Source organism: Lynx rufus, unplaced genomic scaffold, assembly GCF_022079265.1.
Source record: "Lynx rufus isolate CCGP_SWC_20201006 ecotype Redwood Valley unplaced genomic scaffold, mLynRuf1.p SCAF_5, whole genome shotgun sequence".
NCBI lineage: Eukaryota > Metazoa > Chordata > Mammalia > Carnivora > Felidae > Lynx > Lynx rufus.
This window is the reverse complement of record NW_025814867.1, coordinates 87156994-87171536: the sequence shown is the minus strand read 5'-3', so window position 1 is coordinate 87171536 and position 14543 is coordinate 87156994. Positions and strand designations below refer to the sequence as shown.

Below are 14543 nucleotides of genomic sequence, written 5' to 3'. Positions count from 1 at the left end.
GCCCTCGATTATTAATCAGCTGTGACAAGAAGGTGTGGCGGGAGCAGGTCAGGCTCGTGCTCAAGTCACTGGCAGCCACACTCACATCACATGGCTAACAGGGTTACTAGATAAAGTCCGGTTAATGCAATGCTGCCCCTTCCCTTTTTTGGAATCTGTTTTGAGGACCTGAGAAAACCTGTGCTGATTGCACCATCCCAGCCCTGGCACGGAGGCACTCCTATCTCCAGGGGCAGACTGATGGAGGGGTGACTACCTCCTCCGCAACCTTGGCCTAGGGCTACCCCTCTCTGCCTTCTGCCCAGGCCTGGTAGCCTCGCAGTCTCACCTCCAGTCTAGACTCTAAGGAAATGCCCCATCACTCTAGTTGGCATTTTTAGTACTGGGGGGAGGGGTCCTGCCTCGCTGTTGAAATTGCACTGCTTCCTTCCTCCCCAGGTTTAAACACAGCAAAGTGAACAAGAGCAGTTTGGAGACCACACTCTCCTGAAATAACTGCAGCCCCCTGCTTCAAAACACGGGTTTCCTTACCTGCTGCCTTCGGCTGCCTCCCTGCAGACACAGTTTCAATGATGTCCAGGCTGAGGTGGCAGAAGAGGATCCAGCAGGACACACTGCCCGCTCTGGGGCAGAGGCTTCCAGTGCTCCAATCCCCAAACCCCTACATCTTGCGCTCACCACGGCCCTTGAGCGATCCGGGCGCTGGGCAGCCGGCCTGTAGGTTACCACCTCCTCCTCCGCCGGCGCCTCCGGATCCTGTGCCCCTCGGGGGGCCCCTCTCCCTCCTGGGACCCCTTCCCGTCCAGGTATGTCTCCTGGACAGCCCGCACCACCTGTCCTTCCTGCACCCCGGGCAACCAATTTGCTTCTTGCACCCCCGGGCGCCCCTCCCCCTCAGGCCCCTGGGGCCCCACAGGCCTGGCCCTCCCCACCAGCTCGAGTCTCTCGCGGCGTGTCGGGGCCGCTCCCAGGACCACTGCCTCCCGCCTGAGGTGCCCGCAGCTCTCCCAGTGCTGAGCCCCCGGCTCCCCGGAACTTTCGAGCCCCTCCCCGCGCTCCCAGGAACGGTCCCCGAACTCGGAGAGCGGCTCGGGCTGCTGCAGCAGCCTGCGTGGGCTCCCCTCCCCCTGTTCCTGCACCCCGGCGCGGGCCTCCCCACGCTCCTGCACTGCGGGGCTGCCTCCCCCCTTCTCCTGGTACTGCTTGCGGGGCCCCAACCCCTCCTCCTGCACCACAGGCCAGCCCGCCGAGCCCGTCCACGGCGGCGGGCGCCTCCAGTCCGCGCCGTCCGGCGGACCCCACACCACCCCCAGGCTGGGCTCGTGGCCACGGCCGCCCCGCTCCTGCACCCCCGGGCCCACCCCGCCCTCCTCCTGCACGGCCGGACCCACGCCCCCCTGCTCCTCCACGCCGAGCTTCAGCCCGCGGAGCAGCTGCGGGCCCCAGCTGAGAACTCCGACCCGCTGCGGCTGCTGCTCCGGCAGCGCCGGACTGAGTCCGCCGCGCTCCTCCTGCGCTCCCCGCTCGGGGCCCCTCGCCGGCACTGCCCAGCGCACTCGCCTGCCCCCAAGAGGCCGCGCGGTCCCACCCCTCCAGATGGTGCTGCCCTCGGCGCCCGCTTACACCGCCCCCTGCCCCGCTCCCTCCGCCCCGTCCCCCTGGGGAGGGGGCTACAGGCTGGCCTTCCCGCGGGTTCCGCGGCCACCCCCACGTCCCAGGCCCGCCTCCCCGCCCTAGCCTCCCGGCGTCGACGTCCGCCCGCCGGGCGCCGCGCCCAGCGCCGGCCCCCGCAGGTGCTGCGGCCCCGCGCGCCGGCTCGGGAGCCAGGAGCGCCCGCCCTCCCGCCTGAGTTCCTGGAGCCCGCCTGCGCCTGCGCCGCCCCAGGGGGGCGGAGTCCAGCAGGGTTGGCCCGCCCTCTTAAGGAGCCAGGTCCCGCTAGCTCCTCCCCTCTCTCCTCTCTCCGGTCCCACTACCCATCCTCCTGCTTTACTCTCCAGAATCTCCCCACCCCAGGCACAGCTTGCGCCTTCCTGTGTGTCTACCGGAGGAGAGACGAAGTCGAAGGTAGGGAGTTACACTGAGACTGTGCAGTTAACTGGGCCCAGTGGAGGAGCACTGAAACAGGAGTCTCGAATTCTCAGTAGCAGCAGTTCAGCAGCTGCTCACTTACCACGTGACAGTGTAAAAAGTCACTTCCATCTGGTCTCCGTTGCTTTGTTTCTAAAATGAGGAGGTTGGATTGGAAAGTTTCCAAGGCCACAATCCAGTGAGTGTTTGCAGAAGTGGACTTGAGTCATAATCTCTCAGCAGCAGCCCAGAGGCCTGGGAACCTGGGCCACCCCCATCCTTTCTCTGGGGCCAAAGGAGGACATTTCAACAAGGGAGAGGTGGTTTCAGACCTATGACACTTTCTGCTGGGAACACAGGCATAAACAGTCCCAGGTAAAGGGGGCCTTCCTCCCTCCTGCACCGCTCTCGTTCTTGGGTGCTTTCCTCCCTGTACCCACAAAGAAGGAGAAAATTCAGAGCTCCTCCTCCCATTAATAGAGCAGCTATCGCACCCAGATCCCTAGCTAGTTGGAGGCAGCCTTGAGGCATGGTGCTTAGAACCCAAAGGTTTAAGGCCAGTTGACACTGTTACTGACTACCTCATCTATGCAATGGGTACGATAATAAAACAAGTCCAGAGAGAATTGTCCCAAGGATCAGACATCAAAGAACTGTGTAGGATGACTCTTTCTGCACCCCTGTTGTCCAGCATTGAGCTCAAGGGCCCTGGCGGGAGGTGGGGGAAGCAGTAGGGCAGATCGGGATGGGTTAGAGACACCTAAGGGGGGGCTGGACTGGGTGGATTTGGGTCTTGGTGTCTTGCCTTGTGAGATAGGCTGGGCATCTTTCCACTAAATCATTTGATAACAGTGTGTGTAGCAGCTTACCTTAATCAGGAAGCCAGAGCATGGGGTGAATGCACCCTACCTGGTCCAAGGGAGGGTCTAGGGCAGGCAGGACTCCTGACACCACCTCTGGGTTCAGCCAAGTTCCCCCTTGCTGCCTGATCTCAGAGGAAGAAGTCAGGGAGAAGGAATCTGAGGGGAGTCCTCTCCCAAGCTCCTTTACACTACATCATCGGTAGTGACAATTGCGGAGGTTTATGGAGACTTCCTATGGGTAAGGCCCTGCATTTGGCATGTATTCTCATCTACCGGCCACCACAATCAAATGATGTTACATATTACCATCCTCATTTTAAAGATGGACTTTACATTGTTAAGTAACTTGCTCCAGGTCATACAGCTGGTGGCATTAAAACCAGGATTCAGATCCAGTTTTTGACTCCAAAGTCTGCCCTATACCACTGATATCAGCACAACAAAGCAATGCTAAACCCAGGAGCCTCACTTTGGGATGTATAAGGTCTGACTAAATTTGGGAGTCAATAGATGCAAACAACTGATTTGGAGCAAGCTTTCTGCCTGTAAATCAAGCTCCGCATCAAAGCAAAGAATCAAAGCACTTGTATCCTGGTCAGTCCTGCTAGGTGATTTTCTTAAGGGAGCCCGAGTCCCCATTCTTCCACCTCCCCTCCACCTGCCCACAAGAGCCAGATCCATCCTTCTTACATGCTTAGTGCAAGGTTATCTGGAGCTTTAGTTTCACAGAAAAGCTTCCTCCATCCTTTTTAGTCCCAACTCTTGGACTCTCTCCACCACTACGCTGAGCACCAGGGGCTATGCTGAGAGAGGTCCCTGAGGCTGTCTGTCTCCCCTGCATTGTTCTGTGAGTCCAGTACCATCGCCTAGAGACACCTAGGAAGACGGCTCTGCCCTCAGGGAGCTGACAGCATATTAGAGGAAATGAGACACAGTCTAGAAGCATAAGGCTCAGGAGCTTAAAGGTGGCTGTGGGGATAAACCCCAACCCTTTAACGTGCCTGTACCAGTCTCTTCCCAGATCTGGAACTTGAGGAAGGTTGCCCACAGCAGAGTGACTGCAGGGAGAAGGGCTTGTCAGGTCTAGTTCTAAATGGAGGTGAACCAAGCTGCTTGAGGGAGGTTTGTGGGGTGCCCTTAAGAATCCCCACCTCGAGATGACTGCACTGCAGGGTATACAGGAGGACAAGGAAGGTGGTGACGGGGCAGCCTGGCTCATACCAGCAAGCAAGTGCTCAGCGAAGAGTGGTGAATGTTGCTGAGTGATTGGGCTGAAGGGTTTTTGTTCTGTTTTGTTTCTTTGTTTGTTTTTTTTTTATAGAGCATGTTTTTTTATTTTTAAAAAAAATTTTTTTTTCAACGTTTATTTATTTTTGGGACAGAGAGAGACAGAGCATGAACGGGGGAGGAGCAGAGAGAGAGGGAGACACAGAATCGGAAACAGGCTCCAGGCTCTGAGCCATCAGCCCAGAGCCTGACGCGGGGCTCGAACTCCCAGACCGCGAGATCGTGACCTGGCTGAAGTCGGACGCTTAACCGACTGCGCCACCCAGGCGCCCCTAGCAATGTTTTTTTAAACTACTGTTGCAACCTATGCATAGGAGGTGAACTGAATTCAGTAGGTTTTAACTGGCTTTTTTTTTTAGTGGAAGAGGACAATAATGCAATAGAAAATATGAGAATGTAATTTTTTTGAACTTTTGATTAAAGTATGACATACATCCAGAGAAGTGCAAACACGTGCACATTTTACAAAGTGAAGGTACCTAGCACCCAGATCAGAAAACAGGACGTAACCAGCATCTAGAAGCACTTCCAAATTTAATTTTTATTTTATTTATTTTTTAAAAAAACAAAACAGACAATATTCTTTTATTAAAATACAGTAAAATTAGAAAATAGGAAAAAAGTCAGGAACCAAAGTTTCTTCTACCTAGAAATGTAAAGTTTATTAAACAATTTTTGTGTCAAAGAGAAAATACAAACAGCAGAATTTTTTCAATATTTTATTAAAATTATTTTATTTTATTTTATTTTATTTTATTTTATTTTATTTTATTTTATTTTTCATCATGAGTGTACTCTTTAATCCCCATCCCCTATTTCTCCCATCTCCCTACATCCCCTCTGGTAACCATCTGTTTATTCTCTATAGTTAAGAGTCTGTTTCTTGGTTTGTCTCTCTTTTTTTTTTTTTTTCCTTTGCTTGTTTGTTTTGTTTCTTAAATTCCACATATGAGTGAGGTCATTTAGTATTCATCTTTCTCTGAATGACTTATTTTGCTTAGCATTATACTCTCTAGCCCTATCCATACTGGTTTTTATTTTATTTTTTATTTTTTTAATTTACATTCAAATTAGTTAGCATATAGTGAAACAATGATTTCAGGAGTAGATTCCTTAGTGCCCCTTACCCATTTAGCCCATCCCCCCTCCCACAACCCCTCTAGTAACCCTCAGTTTGTTCTCCATATTTAAGAGTCTCTTATGGTTTGTCCCCGTCCCTGTTTTTATATTGTTTTTGTTTCCCTTCCCTTATGTTCATCTGTTTTGTCTCTTAAAGTCCTCATATGAGTGAAGTCATATGATTTTTGTCTCTAATTTGACTTAGCATAATACCCTCCAGTTCCATCCACATACTTGCAAATGGCAAGATTTCATTCTTTTTGATTGCCGAATAATACTCCATTGTATATATATACCACATCTTCTTTATCCATTCATCCATCAATGGACATTTGGGCTCTTTCCATACTTTGGCTATTGTTGATAGTGCTGCTATAAACATGGGAGTGCATGTGTCCCTTCAAAACAGCACACCTGTATCCCATGGATAAATGCCTAGTAGTGCAATTGCTGGGTCGTAGGGTATTTCCATTTTTAGTTTTTTGAGGAACCTCCATACTGTTTTCCAGAGTGGCTGCACCAGCTTGCATTTCCACAAATTTAATTTTTAAATAACTGTTATATTAATCTAGCATACCCTTCATATTCATGACTTCTCAACTTTCTGACAACCCTCCTCCCCGCTCTCAACATACAGAATGTAAACTCCACAAGGACAGAGGTTTTTGTCTGTGAGCAGATTGGCACAGACACCTACGACACTGCCTAGTAGGTGCCAGAAATGTATATTGAATGAATGAGAGTGCATCACAGCTAATAAAGGTATTGTGTTTGTGACATTTTTGTTTCATTATACGTGCATATGTGCTCTACTTCTTGATATACAACCTGTTTCTTTCTGTAGGTCACACTCAAAACTTTCTGCTCCCAAAGCCCACTGCTCCAGCTTGAGAAAGTTGTGGAGGCTCTGATTCAGGCCAGGTAATGAGCATGGGTGAAGCAGAACAATATACTGATTATATCAGTGCTTCTCAAACTCCAGTGTGCAATTGAATGAGCTGGGGATCTTCTTGAAATGTAGATTCTGATTCAGCAGGTTTGGAAGGGGATGCTAAGACCCTACATTCCTACCTATCAAGCTTCTACACTTTGAGCAGCAAGGCCTTGGACCCAGAGAGTCTCAATTACACTGCACATAAGAATCACATGAGAAGCTTTTAAAAACAATGATGCCCAGGCCCCACCCCAGAATAATTAAATTGGAAACAAACCAATTTGCACACAAACCAATTTGAAAAAGGGCAGAAGATTTCTTAGTCGGGAAGAGACTAAGAGACCATTTGTCTCTTACTGGAGGAGGTTGAGGGGAGGGATTTCTGAAGGAATTCTTAGGCATGGGGCTATCTGCTAGCCCAGGCCATGTCCTCCCAGGACTGAGAACACACTGTGCCTTTACCCTATCAAGCAAGCCAGAGCTCCCTGGAACTGCTCAGATGGGCCGGCTCATATGCCCCTAAGCAATTCAGACAGTTGCAAAACCTTACTAGGGCATTGGGAGGAGGTGCTGCCAGCTGCTCCCACGCACCTGCCCCTCTGCCCAGCTAGAGAAAGGGCTAAATGAGCCAAGAGATTACAAACCCTGGATCAACACGGGCTATTCAGAAAGGAACACCACAGACCTGGGTTCCGACGCCCCCTGGTGGACACCTAGAATTGAAGTTTAGTAACTAACAAGGACCGAGTGGTACAGGTTTTCAAGATTTTGAGCCAGTGTCTGGCACGGTCATGTAAGACATGGCCCGGTGTACATAATCCAGAAACTGCTAGTGACTAAACATATTGAAGCCTGGCTCCTTTTATGCTCTACCTACTCCTTTACGTCCCTGAAATCCAGCTTCCCCTGGAATTCACTGTACTAAGTTTGGAAATGAGCTGTCAGGGCTTATCCTTAAATGGAGAGGAGGTATTTTTTCACCTTTCCTCTCTCCTTTTGTTAAATCTCCCCATTGGTCGTGTAGACACAACACAGTCCTTTGTGGTCTGTTCCTTTCTCCTGCTGCTCCAACAATGACCATCCCAGAGAAGCCCCAGCAGCTGCTTTTTTGAGACACCCTCTCAGCTTGGTGAGCTCATGTCCACTAACCTCTCCCCCCACCACACACACACACACACACACACACGCACACATCCGAATTAGTGAGGCCTGTGTGGACAGAGCCTCCCACATCGGTGGCTGCCTCCAGAGTGATGATGTTGACTCCCAGACACTTGCATTTGGTCACAGCAATCTGAGGAAGGGTCAACTGAATTCAAACTCTCAAATCCAGCTCTGTCTCCCCTACTCCCCTAGCTCTCTCATTTGCCCAGAAACCAGCCTCAGGTCCTTTACAGCATCTTTATCCAGCTCCTCTTATAGCACTTTGTGCAGACCCCAAACACCGCAGGGCTCCACCCTCCTGCCTCATCTCCAGACTGGCTTCCTCTCAGCCACCACCTCGGCGCAGTTAGGGAGAATCCAGGCCCAGGACCCACCTTCACCACACCATTTATTCATTTAAATGGTAATCAAGGCAGTGCCTGGGTGGCTCAGTCGGTTAAGCATCTGACTCTTGATTTTGGCTCAGGTCATGATCTCACGGTTCGTGAAACTGAGCCCTGCATTGGGCTCCAGGCTGACAGCACAGAGCCTACTCAGGATTCTTTCTCTCTCTCTCCGCCTCTCCCCGACTTGCTCTCTCTCTCTCTCAAAATAAGTAAGCGTTTAAATAAATAAATAAATAGTAATCAAGCACCTTTGAAATGCTACGTATCTAATTATGCATTTACTTCCCTGTGAAGTGGAACACAGCCTTTCATCAGAAGGCCTCTGTTTCTCCCTTCACTGGAAACTTTAAGGATGTGACACGATGATACTGTGATATTTATACTCTTGAATGGTGTTTTACTGGAAATGTTCTTTCCTGACCTTACTGACTTCAGCCTCTCTGTCTCCATGTTAATTCTCCATTAATCTTTCTAAAACACTGGTTAACCTACTCCCTTACTCAAAAGCTTATAATTGCTCTCCACTTCCCCCTAGGTAGTCTGCAAATCACGGCAAGTGATTGGTTATGGTAACAGAGTGGGAAATTGGGTCCAGATGGAGCACCAGCTGAAACGAGGTCAAGATAGATAGGTCTGTGGGTTAGAACTTAAGAAAATTCTGTTTCCAGAAGATAAGGCAGTCAGTATGTCAGAAACCAGGAAAGCATCCAGAACAGCAAATACAAGTCACCAACAGCAAGGATGCTAACCTACAACTCCTGCAATAGTGGGCTTGTCCATAGTAAAAAGGCAAGTTCTGGAATATCAGTTTTAGTCCTCTAAGACACCTTAATATCAACAGCCCCAAAAGAGGTGATCAGATCATTAGACCAAGGGGAACACCCAGGACACCTGAACAAGTGCCTGAAGAATGTCTACAAGATAAATTCAGATTAACACAGTCTCATCAATAGTACATCTCTGCTCTTAGGAAAGAGAAGAAAGGATTATAATGGCACCCTTAAAGGAGAGAACTGAATCTGGGTTTGAAAGAGGAAACACACATTCTTAGTGAGAGAGGGATTTTTGTGTTAGAGCTACAAGGAATATCAGAGAACATCAGGCCTAACCCCCTCATGTAGAAGTGAGGACACTGAGGTTCTGAGAGGTATAGCAGGTTACCCAAGGATACCCAACAATTTAAGAGTGGTGACTGAATTTGGATTAGCATTTCCATGACCCAGATACAAACTCCGATTCTCTTTTAACCCAACTCCCTAACCACTCTAGCCCATACATGTATATGCCATTCCAAAGCTGTGCTGCAAGAACAAGTGGAAGAGAGTGAACATTATTTTAGTGGAGCTGAGGACTTACATATAAGGATTATATGTGGCCCAGTCTCTATGCACTTGGTTGGGGGTGATGAGATAGCACCTTAAGGGATTCATTGAGAGGACCAGCTAGATATCAACGAAGGCTGGGACTGGGTTCTAGCACAGGGATAATGCCTACACTGGTACATTTGATGGTGTTCCATGGGTCCCTTAGGCTCTGCTCATTTTTCTTTATCCTTTTCCTTTCTGCTCCTTATACTGGATAATTTCAATGGCCTTATCTTTAAGTTCACAGATCTTTTCTTCTGACTGCTCAAATTTGCTATCAAATATCTCTAGTGAGTTTTTCATTTATTTTACTTTCCAGCTCCAGAATGTGTTTGGTTTCTTTTTATAATTTCTATCTCTTTACTGATACTCTCATTTGTTCTACATAGTTTTCCTAATTTCCTTTAGTTCTTTGTCCATGGTTTCCTTTAGCTCACTTAACGTATTTAAAGCAGTTGATTTAACATCTTTAGTGAGTAATTCCAGTATCTGGGCTTCCTCCGGAGTGATTTCTGTCAATTTTTTCCCCCACCGTGGGCTGTACTTTCTGTTTCCTGTTTTGTTTTGTTCTTTTTACTGAGAATTGGACATACTGAGCATTATGTTGTGGTAATTCTGGAAATCTAATTCTCACTCCTCAGAGATTGTTAAATCTTGCTTGTTAAGGATTAAAGCCATCTGTTTGTGACATTTCCAAACTATTTTTGCAAAGTGTGTATTGCTTGTGTGTGGTCATTCAAGTTTCTGTTATCTCTGCAGTCAGCCAGTGACCTGACAAAGATTTCCTTAAATGTCTGTTTCCCAAAGAGAAATCATGTCTCTTTAAAACCCTTGTAAGTCACTTCAGCCAACAGGGGCTCAAAAGCAGTGATCAAAAGCACTGTCAGTCAAAACACACAACTCCTGATATTTAGAGGACAAGATCCTTATTGCCTACCCTGGCTCCAGGAAGCTGCACCAGGTTCACGGGCCACCATCCCTCCTCTCGGCTTTCTGCTCTGAGGCTGGGAAGTGGGGGATAGTAGCCACTACATGAAAGGCTAAAATTGACTAGAATTTACTGAAATTTACTATCCTCTTCATCAAGCTCTACCCTGGACTTTGCAAGCATCCAACTAGACTCCCGAGCTCCAAAATAATTACTTCAGACAGGTCTTGCCAGCTCAATAGCTATTTACGTGAAGGAATGGCTTCCTACTCTGCCATCTTCCATGATATTACTTCACTTCATTCCTTTTTATTGTCAAGTAATATTCCATTGTATGTGTATACCACATTTGGGTTTTTAGTTTTTGACTATTAGAAATAATGCTACTATGATCTCTCACGTGTAAGCTTTTATGTGGACATGTTTTCATCTCACTGAGGTATATACATAGGTGGGATATTGCTGGGTACATTGATTTTTGAGCATTAAGCCTACATTCTTGGAAGAAATCTTACTTGATCATGACATATAATCCTTTTACACGTTGTTGGTTTTCAATTTGCTAGTATTGTTTAGGATTTTTGAATCTATATTCATTATAATATTGGCCTGTGGTTTTTGTAACGTCTTTGTTAGGCTTTGGTATGTTGTATTAGTCTCAACAGTTTTCTCTTCCTCTGTTTGCTGAACGAGTTTGTGTAAGATGGGTGGTATTCCTTCCCTGAATGTTTGGTAGAATTCACCAATGAAATTGAGTCTAGAGTTTCCTTTTTGGAAAGTTTTGATAAATTTTATTTCTTTGATACAGAGCCATTCAGATTTCCTGATTTTTCTTATGTTAATTTTGGTTAAGTTGAATTATAAATAAATAAATAAATGTATCTACTTCGTGTAAGTGGTCTAATTTTGCTGGCATAAAGTTGCTCATGGTATACCGTTATTCTCCTTTAATGTCTAAAGGACTTGTGGTGGTAATCTTTTTCATTCCTGACATTGGTGATTGTTTTATATGTTTTTTATTTATTTATTTGAGAGAGAGAGAGAGAGAGAGAGAGAGAGAGAGAGAGAGAAAACACACAAAACAGGGGAGAGGGGCAGAGGGAGAGAACCTTAAACAGCCTCCACGCTCAGCACAGAGCCCAACGTGGATCTGTCTCACGACCCTGGGATCATGACCTGAGCTGAAATCAAGAGTCAGACGCTCAACCGAGCCACTCAGGCACCCCTATGTTTTTCTTCATCAGTCCAGCTAGGGGTTTTTCAATTGTGCTTTTCATTCCAAAGAATTAGATTTCGGCTTTGTTATCTATTGTCTGATTTCCACTTTATTGATTTTTGCTCTGTATAGTATTTCCCTTTGTCCTATTTCATTTGGGCTTACCTTGCTTTTCTGTCTCGAATTTGTTAAGGTGGAAACAGGTCATTGATTTTAAAGGTTTCTTCTTTTCTGATATATTTAAAACCATAAGTTTCCCTCTAAGCCATGACTAATAGAACTTTCTGCAGTGATGGAAATATTCGATTTTCTGCTGTCCGACACAGTAGCCACTAGCCATGTGTAGCTACTGGGCACTTGAAATGTGGTCAGTGTATCTGAGGAATTTGAACCTTTTTTTAGATTTTTAAAAAATGTTTTTATTTTTTGAGAGTGCACGTAGGGGAGGGGCAGGGGGTACAGAGGATCTGAAGTAGGCTCTGCACTGACAGGCTGACAGCAGCAAGCCTGATGTGGGGCTCAAACTCACAAACTGCGAGATCATGACCTGAGCCAAAGTCAGACATTCAATGGACTGAGCCACCCAGGTGCCCCAGGATTTGGAACCTTTAATTCTAATTAATTTAAATTTGATCATGTGTGGCTGGCGGCTACTGTAGTGAGCAGTGCATCTCTACTGCTTTACCGCATCCGCATACTTTATATCGTAATTATCATGAAGTTCAAACTTGTCTAACTTCTCTTGTGATTTCATCTTTGGCTCATCAATTACTTTAAAAAATGTGGCTTAATTTCCTGATGTTTTGGGGGTTTTCTGGATATCTTGTCATTGATTTCTTGTTCCGCTGTGGTCAGAGACTACACTATGTATAATTTCAATACTTCCATTGACACTTGTTTTACAGCCCAGAATACGCTGGATCTTGATGCATATGCCATGCGTACATACAAAAATGTGTTTTGCAGTTGTTGGACGTAGCATTCTATAAATGTCAAGTAGATTGAGGTGGCTGATAAAGTGGTTCAAATCTTTTGTCCTGATTTGTCTATTGACTACTAAGTGGGTGTTTAAAATTTACTACAGTGGGTGCCTGGCTGGCTCAGTCAGCAGAGCATGTGACTCTTGATCTCAGAGTCATGAGTTCAAGCCCCACATACGGCATGGAGCCTATTTAAAAAAAATTCTTTTTTAATTTTTAAAAAATCTACTATGGCAAAATTGTCAGTTACTTCCTTCAATTCTTTAAACGTTTTATTCATGTATTTTAAGGCTATTATGCACATACACATTTATACTTGTACTATCTTTTTAATGAATTGTTCCTTTTATCATTATGAAATGTTCCTAATTTTTATCCATGGTAATAATCTCTGTATTGAAGTCTGTTTTACCTGGTATTTATATAGCCACTCTAGTCTTATGCTAATTTGCCTATTCTATTTTTTTCCATCTTTTAACCTTAAACTCATTCCGGCTTTGGCTCGGGTCATGATCTCACAGTTCGTGAGTTTGAGCCCCACATCAGGTTCACTGCCATCAAGCCTGTCGGCATGAAGCCTGTCAGCATGAAAGGGGACTCTGTCCCCCTCTCTCTATCCCTCCCCCACTTGTGCTCTCCCAAAAACAAGTATCTTAAAAAATAAAAATAAAGTGTTTCTTATAGGCAGCATATGAATGAGCTTTTTTTCCCCCTAACCCACTAACAGACTTTTAATTAGAATGTTAATAGGTCAATAATGTAATTGAATTGGTTGGACTCTGGCATACCATTATTCTATTAGTTTTTTGTCTCTTCTTTTTGTTCTTGCCAAACACTTCAGGTTTTACTACCCTCCAGTCTGTTTGCTTTTATTTACTTTTTAAAGTCCCTGGGTGGTTTTCTTGTTTTTTTTCTATTTTTAAAAAAGGTTTATTAAAAAAATTTTTAATGTTTATTTTTGAGAGAAAGACAGTGTGAGGGGGGTAGGGGTAGAGAGAGAGGGAGACACAGAATCCTAAGCAGGCTCCAGGCTCTGAGCTGTCAGCACAGAGCCTGACACGGGGCTCAAACTCACGAACTCTGAGACCATAACCTGAGTTGAAGTTGGATGCCCAACCGACCGAGCCACCCAGGTGCCCCAGTTTTATTTTTGAAAGAGAGAGCCCAGGTGCAGGAGCAAGGGAGGGGCAGAGAAAGAGGGAGAGAGAGAATCCCCATCAGGCTCTGCATTATCAGCGTGGAGCCCATGGAGCTCAATCTCACAGTGAGATCATGACCCGAGCTAAAATCAGGAGTCTGATGCTTAGGCACCCACGCACCTCCCCTTCTCTTTTTTTAAGTTTTATTTATTTATTTTTGAGAGTGGGGGAGGGGCAGGGAGAGAGAATTTTTTCTATTTTAACCAGTTTATCACTGTAAGCAGTCGGAGGGTTGGGTTGCAGGGATTTCCATTGTGATAGTGGAACCAACAACCACCCTCCCGTGTGTGCTTTTATCAAGGTTTCATGGACATTCTCACTTATGCAGAGACTACTTTGAAAATATACGCAGGAAACTGGTGATTGTGGAAAGAGGGAGAAATTGTGAAAAACAAGAAGAGAAAGTTTTCAATCAGACCGTTCTGTACATTGACCATTAATTAGTATGTACAGATTTTCAAAAAAGGTATTAACTAGTCAAAGAAATCCATGTGAGATGCATTAGATGTAGCAAATGGTAAAGGCTCTGACTGAACCACCTAAAAAAGTAAACCCATTGGTAGCTGTAAGGAAGCCATTCTGATGTATTATATTCCAAGGGAAGTGTATCTTATAAATAAACCGATGTCTTCAAATATATTTGTTTAGGCCTGTCTCCTCACTCACCATCTTTCATGTAGGCACCTCCCGTCTATAGAACAAAGCAGTTTCATTACTGTCTTGCTTCTTCCTCAAGGATATGCATGTGGCTACTAATTCTCACAAGGGCAAGCTTGGACACAGGTGAAGCAATTAAAAAGCCTCCCTATTCTAGGGGCTGCAATTCCTGCAATCATACTGAAGGATCCCAGCTGGCACTTGTAGTGATGAGATGAAACCGTATGATGGTTTTGGTAATTGCACAGAAAGCCTATTAAAAAAAAAAGCAAGCAAGCAAGCCCTACCAATTATGCCTTTTGCTATACAGCAGCAGTGTCCACTCACCGTAAGTAGCTATTGAGCACTTGAAATGCGGGTATTCCAAATTGAGATGTGC

At 46.0% G+C, this 14543-nt stretch overlaps 1 protein-coding gene across 1 annotated transcript in view; it reads right to left on the bottom strand.

The window, feature by feature from the left end:
* TNK2 (tyrosine kinase non receptor 2) overlaps window positions 1-967 on the bottom strand; it is a 43623-nt gene extending 42656 nt beyond the window's left edge. Inside the window, 1 exon segment of the mRNA XM_047098693.1 lies at window positions 532-967. The gene's annotated coding sequence lies outside the window, so the exon portion shown is untranslated.
* Window positions 968-14543: the final 13576 nt, after the last annotated feature.